Genomic DNA, 12,401 nt, shown 5'->3' with positions numbered 1-12,401 from the left:
AAATGTTAAAGTTGAGACATTAAACTAATAAAACAATAAACAATAACAATATTAAGAACAATTAAAAGATGGGTGGGAGGGTAGCAAGAAATATACGGGCAGATGGGGTCTTAAACGAATAGCCACCTCAGAATGATGCACCCCTGTTGGGGCCCCAAGTAACTGGCAGAGCCATTTTTTCAGAACCTTACTGGGGTGCCGATCTTACCTCTGGGAGTATGATGCTCCAAAGGGCAAAAGCCACAGCAAAAAAAAGGCTCTTGTCCTGGACTCCACCAGCTGAAATTTCTTGACTAATGGGGTCTGCAGCATGTCCCTTTTACTGGTACGGATTGGGGTGAGATGGTTCGTGAGATGGTTCGTCAGATAATCTGGACCCATGCCATAAAGGGCTTTAAAGGTGATAAGCAACACCCTGAATTGCATCCAGAAGCAAATGAACAGTGATGTAACATGGCCCACCCTAGGTACAGCAAGAACTGCCTATGCCACCACATTCTACACCACTTGTAGCTTCCAAAGACTCTTCATGCACCAGTTATAGCTTCCAAATACTCTTCAAGAGTAGCCCCATGTAGAGTAGGGCTCAATATTAGTGCCTCACTTCTAATATTAGTGAATATTAGAAGTGAGCGGTATAGTTTGTTAGCTTCTAGCATGTACAAATATATATCAATTTCTTAACAGGCTAATAACCTGCTTTTCCACACTGGTTTTGAAGCTAATGTTTTAGCAAGCCCAGTACCGGTCCGCGGCACGCCAGAAACCAGTCCATGCAAACAAGTGAAGCCCCATCCACAGGATGCAGGCAGCACACAAAACCACACAACCTCCAGTCCACGAAAAAAACCTCTCCACAGAACTGGTCCCTGGTGCCCAAAAGGTTGGGGACCTCGGATGTAGACTAAAATGAATTGCATCACTGTGTAGATAAGATCTGCACCTATCATAATCAATATATAGAAGAATAAAGTGACAGGGTCCTGTATCAGTATATTTATCAATTTCATGTAGCTGCCTATCTCACTGAAGGTGACACTGGGCAGTGCACAACAAATGTATAGATTTATGTGTGTATAGACAAACAAATGGATGGATTTTTCTGCTCACTAATGTCTATCAGTGAGCTGCAAAATATCAGATTCATCTTTATATCTAATGGGACGCTTACTTGTTTTCTAAGAAGTGCTGCCACAAACTAAAGACCAAAGACAATTGTAAGCCAGGTGAACTGAACTTATGTCATGTTGCTAGATATAGTGGTTTAACTTTTTCTCGTTTGATTTTCCAACTAACCATTCTACCTCCAGCTGTTTGGTTGAAAACGTAATAAGATGGTTAAAGACTAATATTTTACTCATTTATTGGTCACACATTTATGCTACAGCATCATAAAATATATAACAACCCACTAAAAATGTTCCAGTAATAACTGGTTCCTCTGAAAGCATAAAAAAATTAAAAACAAGAGGTATGTAAACAAAAATAGGAACGTTACCTTATGTTGTGTCTTCCCTGAATAAAATTTGTAAAAGTTATGCTATGAAACTACTTAATTTCATATTCAATTTATAATCATGGTCACTAAACATCAAGAGTTGCTTGCATAATCAGCTGTAATAATTTTAATTTCAGCTATATTAGCCTGGGTGTCCCTCCCTCTCTCTCTCTCTCTCTCTCTCTCTCTCTCTCTCTCTCTCTCTCTCCAAACTGTCTCATAGATTTGCAGAGGTGTCACACACATCCAATTCATCCCCATACATGAAGCTTGTGGAACCTGCAAGTGTAACATCTCTTTTGTCATTTTGATCCTCTGGATATCTTTGCAGGGTTGCTTTGGGGTAAAAACTGGAGTCAGCTCCCAAAGAGAAATAATGAATCACCATTCACTCATTAAAGAAAGATTTCACTGTACCAATTAATTAGTTTTAAGTTAGAAAAGACATTCATGACTGAAAATGTAAATGCAACACATATCCAAACAACTATTCTATTCTCACTCTCTTCTACTGACCTAATTTTTCTTCCTAGCATTTAATGCTCAAACAGCACCTTGCTAGCCTCCAAAATCTATCTGCGAGTTCGCCTCCACCAAATGCATTCAGTACAGACAGTGTTATGACAATTTAATTTAAGCACCACACATCAATTAGGTCAGTGACCCAGTTGAGTAGATGCCTGAGAAGAATCCACTTGGTTGCGTCAAGTGACTGACACAATCTTGTGTATGTCTAGCAAAATCCCATTGAATTCAATGGTACATATCTCCAGTTAGTGTTAAACACATATCTTACACCCAATAAAACAACAAAACCATCTAAGATATTCCAACAGAGAGGATAATAGTGTTGGCATCTGTAGATTACATAAAAGCCACAGGCTCTTCCAATCAGTTGGGTGCTCCGATTTCCGCCACCCTAACCTTTCTCTTGCTTTCATCCCTTCCACGACTCACTTTGTTTTGTTTCATACACTAGTTTTTAAACCCATCGTAACTTTATTCTCCTAGGCATCTGTGACTCGTACCGAGAATAAAGATCCTCCTCCGTCGATCACCCAATCAAACCGGGCATCCGCCCACCCCTCTCGGCCCCATCGCTCCCCAAGGACCTTGAGCCGCCCGTTCAGCCGTTCACACTCGGCTACGCTTCCCGTCTCTCGATTTTCGCGGAGGGAGGGAAGTCCGGTCGGGGCTGGCCCGCTTCTCTCCCTGCTCTGATCATCCCCCTCACCTACTTCCAATATCGGCGCTGGCAGCGAAAGGAGGGCCACTCGGCCCACCGACCGGGCGGCGGAGACTGCAGGTTGTGCAACTTAAAACTGCCGATTTCTGAGTCTCGCCTCAGCGGAGAGACACACGGGGGAAGAGGAGGAGAAAGAAGAAAAAGGGGGCAGAAACAGATGAGCAGCCGCTATTCTGCTTCGCCCCTACTGGCCCTGCCTCTACCAGCGCCCCCTTTCGGCGACCGCCCTCCGCCTGCCCTCCTTTCAGGCAGCGCCGAGCTTGGGTTTCATACTTTCAGAAACGTGACCCGATTTGAGAAACCAGCTCGGCAGGCGGCGATTGGCTAAAGGAAAAGTTTAACTATCCAAAGAATGGGCGGGCGCACCTCTGCAATGGCCACTATTGGCCGCGCCGGGAGTCAGTCCCGTTGTATAATCTTCACGTGTAGTTCCATGTTTCTTTCGGGGGGAAAAGCGGCGGAGCCCTTTAGCTCGCTTTCTTTGGCAGATGGTTTTGCCTTCGCTTGACAGTTCGAATCTTCTCCCATTACTTGAGGGAAAGATGCACCCGAAGAATATAGGTTGTCGGAACGCCATTTGGGGAAAAAGTGTTGTGACTGGAATGGGTGGGTTTCCCACGACACGCTTTATCCGTATTCACTCAATTCGCGTGACACGATAAGATAAAACCGGGTATGAAGTTCACGTAACGCTAAACTAGCCTGCGAAATTGGCTCTGGTAGCGCGTTCGTGAGGGGAAGAATTGATTTTCCTTCTCTCATGTCACCCAATGAAAGGATAAATATTTGGTATTTTGTTTTAATCTGCGTAAATTAGGGCGATTGCCTAATTGCTAGGGAAGTACTCTCAGGTTACTGCTGCTTTTTCTGATAGAAGCAGAAGTTCTTTCAGACCACAATACTGTGCGCTTGATCACTTGATGTTTTAATTAACAATGTGGAAATGACTGACTGTTGATTTTCTTGAATTACGTATGTACCCTACATTTCTGGGGTGTTCAGTGGTGTCCTGTCCAAATCATAATCTGCTCTAACCTTGTTTAGCTTTCTGAGATCAGAAAATATCAGCTAATTTGCTATGATGTGTCCTATGCCTAATAGGGGGAAAATTGTAAAAAAAATAAAATGAGATACTGCAGTACAGTTTTGTGGCATTTTGCCAGCTGCTATCAGCTATTTTGTATTGTTTCAGTATATTGGATGTTTTGTTTTTTTAAAAAAAGAAACATTTGAAGGGCTGGTATCAACTTTTCCGACTAACACATTTTATTCAAAAGCATAAGCTTTCATGAGCTGCAGTTCACTTCAGATGCATACATGTGGTTACATTAATTGAAGGATTTAAATTGAGGTGAGGCAAGAGGGAGAAAGAGGCACAGGTTGGCTGTGCAGATATGAGCGAAATAGTTATAACGTACAGTTATATGAGAAAGATCACAGGTATTTTAACAATTAAAATTGTAATGTATTAAAACCCATTGTTTGTTGAGACTTGAAATTGCCTGAAAGCTTTTCACATATGCGAATTCAGCAACTTATTACTTAATGATGAAGTTAGTCCCATTTTTCCAAAGCAGCCACTTTAAGGCCTGCTCTAGATTGTTCTGAGAGGTTAAAATGCTCTTATACTATTTTATCCTTGTTTTGATGGGTGGCTGTGCACACAATTAAACACAGTGTAAGAGAGAGCAAAATGAGGAATAACTTATTCTTTCTGATAAGTCCATTTTGAGTCTTTACTGATTCCAAACCTTCCTTTTTGTATTTTATGTCAAGACACAAAAAGGAGAAAAGAGAATTGTTTGCCATATCTTATTGCAAACTGATGTACAACACCATTAACGTTAAAATGTTAGGGCAAAATACAAAATACAAAGAACCTGTTGTTTCTTTCCAAAACCCTTTGTTTCTTTCACATTTTTGCTTCCACTTATGGATGGAATTTATTCTCAGCAAATCAGGAAGAAATACTTGACCTCTTTAAATAATTTGTTTTGATTTTTAAGAAAAGGTGAAAAAATATTCTAACAAACTTATCTTTAGGAATATGTATTTGTAAAACATTTCTACAACTATTTTTAAAATTGATGGTTTTTTGCACAATGTTAAGGAAGAAGAGTATAACATTAAATGGTGCCTGAGTAAGAACAATTTATACAGAATATTCCTAAAAGGTTCAGAAAACCAGTGTTTTAACTGCTTCAGTAAATATTTTTGTGGAGCTCTTTTTTAATTCTACTATCATTAAAAAACTAATTATATGTTTACTTTTCTCTTTTCTGCCATATGAATCTTTAGGAGTAATCTAGTAATCTAGGATAGTTGGGTGTAGTTTCTGGACTTGCTGGCACCTCGGTTATGCAAAAGTTGTAATGTGATGACTCTCCGTGCCATGTAATTTTGCTTTGTATTTTTGTTGATGTTACCATGTCAGCTTTATCCAGAAATTCATTTTCCTTTGGAAATAATGATAAAGACATGGATATTGCCAGGAGTATAATCTGGATGTCTACAAGAGATGCAAACTTTAATTATCTAAATACTTCCTTTACTAATTAAATTAAAGGAAGTTGGTGTCATGAAGTTGCATATGTGTACACATATTTACTTGTATAGTAAGTTACCGCCCAGCTAGATAATCTACAGAAGTAATCAACAGAGGCCCTTTATAAGAAAAATTCTTGAATCCTGAAGCAGTCCCAATTCCTTTTTAAGTTTTTTTGATTAAAAACAAGAAATAATTCATGGCATTTTCTTTTGCTTGTTCCATCTACAGTTCTATTAACTACATCACCCTTTAACTACTGTCAGAGCCTTGGTGGAGCAGTGGGCTAATGCCTCCTTAAGTAACACCAGCTGCCTGCAATTAGTGCAGGTTCGCATCCCACCAGGCTCAAGGTTGACTCAGCCTTCCATCCTTCCGAGGTAGGTAAAATGAGGACCCAGATTGTTGGGGGCAATAAGCTGACTTTGTAATAATGCCGCTTGGGGTGTGTGTGAAAGCCCTAATAAGCAGGCATATACATAGAATGAAGGCTACTGCTAAGTTTGTAAGCCGCCCTGAGTCTTCGGAGAAGGGCGGGATATAAATGGAATTAAAATAAAAATAAATAAAATATGCAAGTTTTTAAAACCTGGATGTACTTCACTTTATTTTAATAGCTAGCATAAGCAACAAATATGAGGGAATGATGTGAGCTGTAATAAAAATGTAACATCATCAGTGCTAGTAAGTAGTGCGGTTTGCTGTCATGGAATCAATATAGCACAAAAGCCAACAAAACCCTTCAAACCACCCTAAGTAAACCAAAAAACCCAGCAGCCCCAGAATAAAAAAACAGAAGTCATCTACAATATACAACAACCACTACATAGGACAAACAGGCAGAAGACTGGCAGAACACATCCATGAACATCAACTAGCAGTCAGAAGATATGATGAAAACTCTAATTTCACAACATGGACAGACTTGACCATAGTTTCAACTGGGAAACTGACCATACGAGACCAAGCCAAGTCCAAAAATACTAGGAAATTTCTAGAAACCTGGCACTCTGACAAATTAACCACCAATAGACATATAGACAATATCTACATACTATGCAAAAGAGACAACAAATCAGAAGGGAATAAAAAGACCAAAACACCTCCCCACCAGCAATCAGCACCCAGATGAGCACAGATTATCATCAGACCAACAATCAAATAAACAAGAATCAAGGAACTGCCAACAGTAAACAGCTCAGCCAAGGAACTTATAAGACCACCCCCACCAACATTGACAGAGCAAGTTACTAGAATAAAAGAGCCTTGGTGGAGCAGTGGGCTAATGCCTCCTTAAGTAACACCAGCTGCCTGCAATTAGTTCAGGTTCGCACCCCACCAGGCTCAAGGTTGACTCAGCCTTCCATCCTTCCGAGGTAGGTAAAATGAGGAGCCAGATTGTTGGGGGCAATTAAGCTGACTTTGTAATAATGCCGCTTGGGGTGTGTGTGAAAGCCCTAATAAGCAGGCATATACATAGAATGAAGGCTACTGCTAAGCTTGTAAGCTGCCCTGAGTCTTCGGAGAAGGGCGGGATATAAATGGAATTAAAATAAATAAATAAATAAAATATAAAGTGAGAGCAAGCCTCCCCTCTCCTTACTAGCACTATTGATTTTACCTACTGTGTTTCTCTGAAAATAAGTCTGGGTCGTATATAAATTTTTGCGCTAAAAGATGCATTAGGGCTTATTTTTCGGTTAGGTCTTATGTTCAGGGAAATACGGTATTAAATGCGTCCGTCTGGCTGACGATCTTAACCGGGGGCTTATTTGGGGAGTGGGGATTATATTACGAGTGTCCTGAAAAATCATAGTAGAGCTTATTTTCCGGTTGGGTCTTATTTTGGGGGAAACATGGTAGTTCGAGTAATGAAATGTCTGCAAGAAAACAACCAAGCTAAGAGAGCACCAAGGACCCCCTATTTCAACCTGAGTTACAAATATTCTTCTTTATTGATGAAACTATCTGTATAAAACATATACCAACAGTAAGACTATGAAGACAATATTAAAGATGTTTGAGTACCAGAGAAGAAACTAAATTTTTGGAAAGGTAGAAACTAGTTAAGTATTGCTCAAATGTGATGATAATTATAGTTACTTTAAGATTTTTAAATAGCTATAAAAACCTATTAAAATAACTTTTAAATAAAAAATTTGTCAAAACTTGACAGGCTTCCTTGTGTAGTAGAAATGCTTCTGTACTTTCCACTAAGTTATTAGCCATGTCCCATTAACTACTTTTTTCATTATCTGTTGATGGCTGCATTCAAATTCACTGAGACCCCTGTTAAAAGATTTGAGTGTTTATGACAATTCTTCCTCTGTTTTCATCAGATCTAGACTATAGGAACAGTCAAGTGATCTTCCAAAGATTTATATGATTCTCCATGCTCTGCTTTTTTACTAATCTTAAATTAATGTCAGTGAAAATTGATTGTAAATTTCCTCTTTCATAGATGGACTTTAAAGGAAAACAGCTTGAATATTTTACAGAAATTCAAAAACCATAGTTCAGTTAATTATTAGAAACCATCCGAGAAGCATACAAAGGTATGGAAGCATTTTGAATTTTGTAGAAAACTTTGTGAGTCAAATACAAAAAACAAAAACAAAAAGGGCAGAGAAGACATAGCTTGTTTCTTTATATGTTACGTTTTGCTGCTTATCTTATGTTAATTGCCATGCTTTGGCGTGATGGTGAAAATTCTCATACTGATATTAGCTTTGCTAGAATGTTCTGCGTGAACACCAGAGGTTCAAAGGAAGGTGGTTCTTCTTCCAAGTATGAAAGCATATAAAATATCAAAAATCCTATTATAGGAATCTTTAGTACTGTGATCATTAAATAGTAATTTAGTATGTCCATATTCTTTATAGCTTAGGATAATGCAAGAAGGAAAGGATGCATTCACTTCTTTTCTTGGATACCTGTATTTAACTTTTAAATTAAATACCTGTGCAAAATAAAACATGGACCAAAAGCTCTGTTTTCCAAAACTCTTCAACAGGAAGATGTTAACAAAAACCAGAATGGGAAGGAAGCAAGAAAATAATTTTTTTAAAAAGGTAGATATTTCAGCCATAACTGGCCTAATTCTAAGGCTTCCTTCCTTGCTTCTCTATCCTGTGTCTATTAACATTTTAGCTGATGGAAGAGTTGTACCTAGAGAACTTAAAACCTTGTAATCTTTTGTGTTTCTCCTCCATTGTTGAGCCACCAGCGTACCTAAATGTGGTTGTTAATGATGGGGCTTCTTTCAATTAAGGCATAATAAATTTTTCCTTCTAAACTAAATTTTTAAATCCTTGACAGAATGAGGTTACTGCCTTGGTGACTCACTGCCTCATAACTAGGTTTAACACTCACAAAGCCACATGTAATTGGACTGCCATGGTTTTGCTTTTTCATTCACAGATGGGGCTTTTTAAATGTCATATCAGTAGGAAGCTGCAACTGCAGAGTGAGAGGTTATCAATAAATGCTTGATAATTTGGAGGTTTTGGAATGAATGGCAGGAGAAAAATATTCTGGGAAAAAATCAAATGTAAAAAAGAACAACCACTATCAAGTTCTGTTATTGCCCTAAGTGGATTGTTCTACATCAAACAGTGTGAGCATAGCTTTCAGATATTGTTGTTGTTGTTGTTGTTGTTGTTGTTATAGTTATTATATTAAATTAGTTTGCCTCCCACCTCACCATGTATATTTCTGTACATTAATTGAATCTTAGAGTAGATCCACTGAAAACAATAGAACTTGTCATGCCTAATAAGCTTTTTGTTTATAAAGGGTTTATTTTAACTAAGTGTGGATCCAACCCATTGTATTAATATGTATTTATACAGTGGTAATTGTTGTAAATTATTTTTAAGAATTAGAGTCAGGAGCTTATAAAGTCCTACTTTCAAAAGAAATTAAGGAAAAAAATGTAACGGACACAGCTACATTTCAGCTTATATAATTCTGTTAGTCCCTCCATTGATACCCACTCCTTGTTACACACCCTCAATAAACTTGATTGCATGAAGTAGGGTTATAAAAGTCTGGAGTACCACCAGAATAATATCAAAGAGTGAGATCTTCTTGCACCAGTAGTGGAAAGAAGGTATCATTTAAAGTTTCACCCATCTCTTCTAGACTGGCACCGCATAGGGTGAGGTGGGGTATGGGCTCAGTGTCTGAATTTCCTCACCATTTGAAATATCCATCTGAGAGATTTGTCCTGAAGTAGAGACCTCTTACAGTCCTACACCTGAAGGGTCTAAAATATAGATTCATGCAAAAGTTAAAATTCCAGGTTGAATTGCATGTTTCAATGAATTCCTAAATGAAAGAAAGCCAATGCAACATCTATACAATACAGAGTTAAATACAGCATCTTTCTGCAAATGTGAATGCAAAGTTATTATTTGGGTGCAGTTGTTTACAGATTCAGAATAACAAAGCAGTGACTATGACACGTGCAAATGCACTATTATGCTAAGACATTTTAATGAAAAAATTTAGTTGGCTCCACAATGAATGAAGTTCTGAAATAAAGTTTCACAAATTCAGGAGTGCAACAGATCTTGAGACCAAACTAGCTATGAAAGTGCTTAGGCCTCGCAAAAATGACAAAATACAGCTTTTACAAGAATCAGCATGAAGATGATAATACTACTGTCCCCGTAGTTTTAGATACTTTGGTTTAAGCAGAAGTTTAAGATTTAATTTGAAGCAATCTGTCAAATGCAAGATTGTGTAGTACTTCATCCACAAGGCCTGGAAGCCATGCAGTCCTGAGCCATGTATCCCATTTCACCAGGCACTGCTTTTTTCAACACTGGTATTGTCAGACTAGTAGAGTGGTTGGAATTTATACTTTCCAGATGTAGCAGTATGAGCAGTGATATGAAATGCTGAGAGTGGCAGTTCAGCAACACTTCAAAAATACAGATTTCTACTATGTCTTACAAAGCACAACTAGGGCAAAATGATTTTCTAGAGTAAGGGAGGAAATAAGAATATTAAAGGATTTTTGCATCACATACCAACTTTTCTTGTCCCACGTCCTGTACCTAGCTATATTGCATGGTAAATCTTGATATTTTAGTTCAACAGCTGGCTAATTACAGTTGTATAACCAACCATTAAAGACACATTGGCTTGAAAAAAAAGAGCTAGAATAGAAGTTCTGTATCACAATTATACCTTGTAAAGACATTTTTAAAGAAATGTTTCTTCACTGGTACATATGTTCCTTGTGGCGTTAATCTCGGACCAAAACAGCAACAGCGAGTACAGTATATTTCTGTGTAATTAAGATTGCAAGTATCTGGAGTTTTCTATAATAAACAATATCAAAACATGAAGCACAATTGAAAAACTGCTTCTCATCAGCCTGAATTAATTACAGCATCTCACTCTATTTTTATAATTAGATATGCCTTTAAATATCATCATGTGTATAAACATTTATCCACTGATCATTTTAATAAAATGAATACAGACTATGTGTGTACCTACAAATGGCTCCAAATTTGACAGAGGGAGAGTCTTGGCAAAGTATTCTGTTGGATCTTATATTGCTGGATTTGATCCTAATTGTCTGGCATCATTCTAGAGTTAAGAGTAAAGATCTGTAGTCCTCCGGGGATTATAAAAATGAAATTCCCAGCAACTGGGTGTACAGTAATGAGGGATGTTGGGAGCTGTAGTTCAGCAAGATCTTGGAGGCTATTTTGTAAAAAGTAAATGATGAGTTGCTGACCTACGTATCTAACACTGAATGCCAGTATCTAACACTGAATGCCAGAAAACAATATAGAAGCAGGAGAGGTGTCAGTGGTGAGTTCTCACTAGGCCAGGGGTCAGCAACCTGAAACAGTGAAAGAGCCACTCGGAACCGGTTCCCTCACAAAAGGATAAACTGGGAGCCGCAAAAAATGTGTGCGCACGCATGTACATGCGCGCATGCGCAGAACAGGGTTTGACTGAAGAGTGGAGCCAAGGCGAGATATGCACCTACCCTGCATATTTGAATTGATTGGTTGAACTTTTTTAGTCCCACTTTTTTTTTGGACTGCACATAGCAGAAGACTGGGAGCTGCAGGAGACGGCTGAAAGAGCCGCATGCGGCTCCGGAGCTGCGGGTTGCAGACCTGTGCACTAGGCACTGGAGCTTCAGCAGCTACTCAGTACCACATGCTTACCACAAGTATAATGGAAAATGTGGACAAGGGTAAATCAAGTCTTTGCTTGCATATAAATATTGTTGAATGACCTTAGGAACCTAGTCATGAACTCTCAAGCTGCTTCAAAAGTTAACAATGATGTCTGCCATGGATTTCACTTTGTAAGTTTATTTCCTAAGCCACTCATATCTTGGAATATTTCCAGATTTTGTGAACCCTTGCCTTAAAAATCTGTTGTGAATTTTAAAATTATTATTATTTGTCTTTAACTTGAGGAATGGGGAGAATACAAGCTTTTTTGTATTATAGCCCCAGATATTGCTATGAATCTATTTTAAACTACTGTTATAAAGATCAGCTGTTATGAATCTGAGGTTGTTTTTATGGTGTAAAAGGTATCTAATTTTGAAAACAATTTGTTATTACTTAATATCCTTTCAGTTAAAGCCCATTTGCAACATCCCTTTTATTTTTATACTGGTGATTTTTTTCATTCAAATGAAATAGCTTTCAAGAATGAGCACTTTTAAAGATCAGCATTCTCTTAATTTAAGACATAGCAAGATGTGTGAAATCGGTTGGCAGTATTTTAACTGGTACACTTTTCCCCCCCTAAGAACAGCACCTTCTCCTAAACAAAACAAAACAAAAACCCTTAAAAATGAACCCTAAACAAACAGTCCTTACACATAGTTGCAAGCAACCAGCCCCAAGACGTAAAAAATAAATTTCAATTTCATTTGTGGAATTATCAGAAAAGATGAGTGTAGCCACACCAAGCCATTTGATCTTAGTATTCAGGTGCAGAAATAAACTGGAAGAAAAAAGAATGAAAATATTGTTAATCTCCCATATATGTCTGCCAACTGGGGAAATGAGGTTTGTCTGATAAGCAGACACATGCACAATAACATGTCTTTTAGTAACAATGGA

General features: G+C 38.2%; 1 protein-coding gene across 1 annotated transcript in view; it reads right to left on the bottom strand.

The window, feature by feature from the left end:
* Positions 1-443, bottom strand: part of LOC308669261 (period circadian protein homolog 2-like) — a 30,031-nt gene extending 29,588 nt beyond the window's left edge. The window contains exon 1 of the mRNA XM_081329886.1: positions 209-443. The gene's annotated coding sequence lies outside the window, so the exon portion shown is untranslated. The remainder of the gene's footprint in view (positions 1-208) is intronic.
* Between the last annotated feature and the right edge of the window lie 11,958 nt (positions 444-12,401).

The sequence above is a fragment of the Vipera berus genome (genome assembly GCF_964194415.1).
Source record: "Vipera berus genome assembly, chromosome: 5".
In the NCBI taxonomy this organism is placed as follows: domain Eukaryota; kingdom Metazoa; phylum Chordata; class Lepidosauria; order Squamata; family Viperidae; genus Vipera; species Vipera berus.
The sequence above is the reverse complement of the archived record's forward strand: the minus strand, read 5'-3'. Positions and strand labels throughout refer to the sequence as shown.